Here is a 6,609-nt window from a genome sequence, read left to right on the forward strand (position 1 = left end):
GCCACTGTGCCCAGTCAGGGTTGATTTTTAAAATACATGTATTTACAGTGTGGATGAACTGCAGTTGTATATCAACTCCTCCACATAAAGAAAAAGAAAATGGTGTCTAAAATTACTAATGAGTTTTATCTTCCAGCCCTGGGCTCATTGAGTATTGGGTAGAAAGGGAAGAGGCTTCAACTTGAAACTAAAATGAAAAGACAAAATATTTTAAAAGAAAAAGAAAAAAGGAAAGAGTTACTATTGTTGATACCTTGGGCTGCATCTAAAAGATGATATTCTGAATGGTCTCATAGCATAAGGCACTTCACACAAATAAGTAATAAGCCCTCCAGGTTTAAAAAATAGAATGAGTAATATTCCATGGTGTATATGTGTAACAAACCTGCACGTTTTGCACATGTATCCTACAACTTAAAGTATAACTAAAAAAAAAAAAGTGAATGAGTACTCGGAGAAGTTGAAATGCACTCGAGTCAGCTACTGGAGATTTTTGAAATCATAGATAAGCTTGTGTGTTCATTAAGATTCTTCTCTTTTTAGGGTTTCTCCCCTTCTCTTCTTTCTTTTACTTCCTTGTCCCCTTTCCCCAGAAAACATTTTTTTTAAAAAACCAGTAGTTAGTGCAAGTAATGGTCAGTCAGCACATAGTGCAAACAAATGGAACCAAAAAAGTGTATTCCTTCTTTTCAGCCTTCTTTCCATCACCAGTTAAAAAAGAAAAAATGCTTGAGCTCTTTTAAGTCTTCATAGTTCCAAAATAAAACATGAAAAACCCACAAAGAGAAGAGCATTCCCCTCAAAACGATGCGTCACAGATCCAAACGAGCCTTCTGTAGTTTGTCAAAGCATGCTTGTTAAGGTTTCTCATCTTCTACGGGCTCGCTGTGGTATTCTGCCACACACAGGCTCTTGTCAATGTTGCTTGGAATAGGTTTAATTTCTGTTCCCAGCTGCTCCTCAATATTTTTCAGGTTGAAGCGATCATCATATGTGATCAAGTTGGCTAAGCCAGGATGACCCAAGCGACCTGATCTTCCAATATGATGGAGATAGGTCTCTGCCAGCTTTGGGAAATCTAAGTTTATTAACACATTCACAGCTTGTATATCAACACCTCCGGTAAACAGATCAGTGCAAATAAGATTGTGGCATAAGCCATTTCAGAAATCATGAAATACACAATTTTGATGTTCTTGCCTCGTTTTAGCATGAATATAGAAGTAAGAATAACCTAGTTGAGAAATCTTGGCTAGCAATTCAACTTGCTGAGAGGAGTTAGAGAAAATGATCGACTGGTTTATCTGAAGCCTGGAGAAAAGTGCATTGAGGCAGTGTACTTTTTGGAGCTCAGTTACACATGCATAGTACTGGGTTACTCCCTTTAGAGTTAGTTCCTCCATTAGGTTAATCTCATAGTGTTTCTACAAATGGGAATTCATGAACTTCTGTACACTAAGAGGGAAAGTAGCAGAATATAGTAAAATCTTCCTGTTTTTAGGTAGCATGAGAATAATATCCTCCATTTATCTGCACAAAATTCTATGACAGCAACTTATCTGCCTGCTCATCCAATACTATCATCTGGACATGATCAACTTTTGCTACTCTTTTTTTTTTTTTTTTTTTTTTTTTTCTTTTTCTTTTGAGACGGTGTCTTCCTCTGCTGCTCAAGTTGGAGTGCAGTGGCACAATCTCAGCTCACTGCGACTTCTGCCTCCCCGGGTTCAAACAATTCTCCTGCCTCAGCCTGCTGAGCTGCTGGGACTACAGTCGCATGCCACCAGCCTAACTAATTTTTGTATTTTTAGTAGAGACAGGGTTTCGCCACACTGGCCAAGATGGTCTCGATCTCTTGAACTCGTGATCTGCCCACCTCAGGCTCCCAAAGCGCTAGGATTACAGGCGTGAGTCACCATGCCCAGACTCTTTTCTGAATAAGATCCAGGATTCTCCTAGGGGTAGCAATCACCACGTGCATTGTATCATCAAGCCTTATTATGTCGTCTTGTAAACTGGTTCCACCTGTGGTTGCCGTCATTTTAGCCCCTCCCATGTGTTTCCTGACCTGTATGCAAATGCGACTGACCTGTAGAGCAAGTTCTCTAGTTGGAACACGCAGCATTGCTTGTATATTGTGCTTCTTCAGATGTCGCGGTTCAAGTAAGGGAATGAGACAGGCTCCGCTCTTGCCTGTTCCATTTTTTGCTCTAGCTAAGATCCCTACCAGATAAAGCAATGGGATTGCTCTCCTCCTGAATAGGAAGTGGCTTTTCCCAGCCCATTTCAAAAATTCCCATCAATAACTCCCGTTTCATGCAATAATCTTCAAACTCATTTTCTTTTGTGGAGGTCACATCAGAAGGTTTGATTCTTAGATCTTTCGGAGGGAGTTTTAAAGTCTTTTTCCAGTCATCGCCACGTCTAATAGTGGTGGTCATACACTGTGCTTGCTGCTGGGTGCCATTATTGATTGTCCTGGTGTTTTTCAGCATAAGGCACTTCACACAAATAAGTAATCTGTTGCTGTGTCTGTGTGCCACCTCCCAGGGTCACCACTGGATTTCAAAGGGCCCCTCCACCGACCATTTTGACTGGACAGACCCATTATAACAAGGTTCTCTCTTCTGGCTGTGCTTATGCTGTTTTAGTTGCAAAGGTGTCTTTCAAACTTCAAAATTTTGAAAGTCAGAAGAGAAATTGTAATAACAGTTTATTAGGATCTCTCAAACGAAGAGATAATTATAAGTCTTGCTCAATGAATGAGTCCCTGTTGCAATGCTGGCAAGCACCTGTAAGTCTCTGAACGGTAAGCAGCAGCAACTTTGCTCTCTTGCACGGAATCAGTTTTTGATTTTTCAAAAGCCCTCTAACAAGCTGGAGTTATATCTGAATTCACTCACGTCAATCAACGAGGCCACTCACGCTTGGCACCCTCGGTCCTTTATTGTTGAATTGAAGATCCTCAAATCTATATTTATTCTTAACTATCACATTTGATCTTAGTTCTTTCAGTTACTCCTCACTTAGTGCTGCATTGTTTAGTACAGTAAATTACATATAAATTTATTAAATAAAGCATGTAACAATTTTAAAATATGTTGTATGTGTTGTCTACTAATTTTACTATTGTTTTAAATAATCGATACTTTAATCAACGTTTTAATTTTAAAAATAAAACAATCAACAGAATTTTTATTTTGTATTGATGTCACTAATTTAAAGATATTGTTCTTTCAACATCAGTGAACTAACATATTCTATAAAAGGTAGAAGAGGGGTTTATTTTCATGTTTGCTGCATGTTCTGTTTTCTGATCTGACACATTTACAGACGTCTTGAGCATCGATTTCCTTTGCATAGGCCAACTCTTTTCCTTTCCTGACTTTAGCATTAATTTGTATATTAGTTTTCACTTCAGTTAGGGAGAATCTGTTTGTCTGTTTAGCTATCATCATGAAGTTTTTGTGTAACTAATAATGGTTTCGTTATCGGACAATGTTAACATTGATACATTCTTAAATATCATTTTAAAAAGATTTTATGACAAAAATGATGGAATAAACCTAATATTTTGGAAGCCTATTTGGGAAATACTGAAAACTAAATATATAATAGAACAAGAACTACACATATAATATAAATGAATATATATATATATATATATATTTGTTTTCTGAACAAGGGTATTTAATTTCATGGGGAAATCAAAGATATGCTGCCTAACACGGTGCTTGCCCTGCAGTCATAAAACATTTTTAAACTGTGAATACAATTTTTGAATAATATGAGTATTCAAAATAATAAATTATATTTTAAACTTGACCTTTGTTTATTGGGTATATTTATCATTGGCTTAATTTTAGCACATAGATAGCATATAGATATTATATTTCTGTTAACATGAAACATTAGAGAACAAAATTGTGATACAAAGATGATTGTGACAGACTAGAAAAATACACCACATCTGACAAGTGACCTCTAATAGCTGCAAGTGAAAGCCATGAAATTAATTTCAAAGAACCAAATGGCCATAACAGCAGATTATATTAAAACAAAAATTCTTAGGGACTTCGGTTGACACAAACATCAGTGACTTAATATTTTGACATAAATGCCGAAGTAGTTCATGTGACTTTAGTCTAGATTAGTAGAAGGGCAGTGGTCAGCATAAAATGCGTGGCAGACCTGCCAGTTTTCTTCTTTAGACTGATTGTATTACTTATTTGCTTTTTGTTGGACCATGTTTATTGGCATTGACAAGGCTGGACCTGCTACAAAGTAACTGGATTTAATTAGAGAGACTCCAAACATTCTGGTAGGCAAAGGACAAAGAGAATGGCAAGATTAGCTTACCTGTTGTAAGGAAGAAAAAAAAAAAAAAGACATAAATAGAGACATAACAATCAGAATTTGGTGAAATTGTGTGGAGAATGCAATCATAGTCACAGTAATAGCATCTCTGCACCATCACGTGGTAAGTGTCTGCAAAATTTTAAACCATCTTTCCTGAATATGGTTTTGCATTTTATTAAAACTTTACAAACAGAAATAAGTCATTGCTTAACAAATAAATATTTTTAATTCTTGTCCAAAATACTTAAAATTACAATAATATAGAATATGAATTCCAAACATGTTTTAATATTTAATAGTTTATAAAGTTATGAACAGCATGAGTCCTAGAAGAGAACAAAGATATTTAACTTCTATAAAATTTTTTGTGCATTTTACCTTATAAAAAATATATTTCAAAGTCATATTTTACCATCATAAATACAATTCTAATGAGCAGAAATTAAATCTGTCAGGCCAATGTATTGATTAATCTACATTCGTAGTTTATCGTTTTTTGTCTTTACCATTGATCCATGTAAGTTTTTGATTCCTGACACTTTGGATCCCCCTTCACAACTTTTGCTCTGTCTCTCAGAAATGTGTAGGATAAATGTGGCAGAAAAAAATTAACCTGCATGTCTCCTTCCCACTGCAGGGCCTAAAATAAACACTTTACACTTTGAAGTCCCTGAAAATTAATGATAAATAATAATAAAATGCAGATCAAAATGCAAAGACATAGACATGGATATAGCAACTTAATAAAAATAATTGCAGGTCTGTGAAGCACAAGTAGGTCTTAAAACCCCGGCAATGGAGAAGGTCAAACCTGGAATTCCAGTCAGATTCCACTCTCTTAAGTCAGTCATGTTTCTGAATCATTCATGGTTTCAGCTGTGAAATGGGAGTGTTTTAAATAAGTGATTCATGTCATAAGCATACTAAAATTGCTGGTATATGTTAAATTATGAATTAATATTAGGTTTTATCATTATTATTATGTCAATATATTCACAAATGATAATATACTTTATTTCCTGGGTTGTTATGAGAATGAAGATAATATTCAAGGAGTACACAATTTATATATTGTGAATCCATTAAAAGATAAAAGACTTAATAATTAATCTTTGTTTTTATTAAAACTTTCTGATTTTTTTTCAAATATATATGCATCTCTAAATAAGTTTCCAAAAGTTTTGGAACTTCTATAATTAGTTGCTGCTAATATATAAAATAACAGAGTTGATATTTAAAGTTCCAACTTCTAAAATAGTGTTTGCAACACATGTAAATATTATACACTATAGTTAGAACTTAGATAAATATAAAAAATTGAAAATGGCAATATTGATCTTTGAAAATGCAGATCATTTGAAACACTAAGCCTTTGACATTTACAAAAAATAAAATTGGATAAGGTTATGTTTAAATATTTTTAACTATTTTATTGGATTAGTCTATAGGTTGTAAGTACGTTTATATTATCATTCTTTTAAGTCACTGTGTTCAAACCATATTCAAATGAATTTGAATATAAATGATTTGAATATAAATTATAAATACATTTATATCAGCATTCTTTTAAGTTACTCTGTGTTTTTCGTACTTTCTGTTTATTTTTCACAGTAAAACTATATTCTACAGTAATAATATGCTGTAGTTTCAGGACTTACTTGATATTTTGCTTTTTATAGGTTACAAAGTTATCAAAATGTGTATATAAAATTTAAGAAATGAATAATATGTCTTGTGTCCCCCCCCAAATAAAACAATTACTTGAGAGTTGTATAAATTAGCACTTGCTTTAAAACCTTCAAGATTTTTTAAAATTTAATTTTTTAAAATTTAATGTATAAGTTGATCAAACTGACATTTACAATTACTCCTTACCAACAGTAAAGGCTAATAAAATAATTTTAAAAGAATTTAAATTTATCTACTCTTAAATTGTAACTTATCAGACTTGGGCAGGTAATAAGAAGTACACATATAGTTATTATGTAGGTTAGCTTATTATTAGTTGCATGAAACTATGATCTGAAGAAAAAATTTTAAGGTCAGATTCACACAGACTAGATGGACAAACACTGTTTGAAAATATAAGTGATTGTAATAATTTTTAGTAGATAGTGGTAAATGAAGAAATTTTATGGGCGGAGATAAGAAATTTCAGAAAAGTAATAGTCTGAAAATTCCAGTGTCAGTGGCAAAAATAATCAGTGATACAAAGTATGTGTAAAATAGCAATAAATGACAATTGGAACC

General features: G+C 33.6%; 1 pseudogene; it reads right to left on the reverse strand.

The window, feature by feature from the left end:
• Window positions 1-847: 847 nt before the first annotated feature.
• Window positions 848-2,635, reverse strand: LOC111551786 (annotated as a pseudogene).
• Between the last annotated feature and the right edge of the window lie 3,974 nt (window positions 2,636-6,609).

This window comes from Piliocolobus tephrosceles, chromosome X (assembly GCF_002776525.5).
Source record: "Piliocolobus tephrosceles isolate RC106 chromosome X, ASM277652v3, whole genome shotgun sequence".
NCBI classification, from domain to species: Eukaryota; Metazoa; Chordata; class Mammalia; order Primates; family Cercopithecidae; genus Piliocolobus; species Piliocolobus tephrosceles.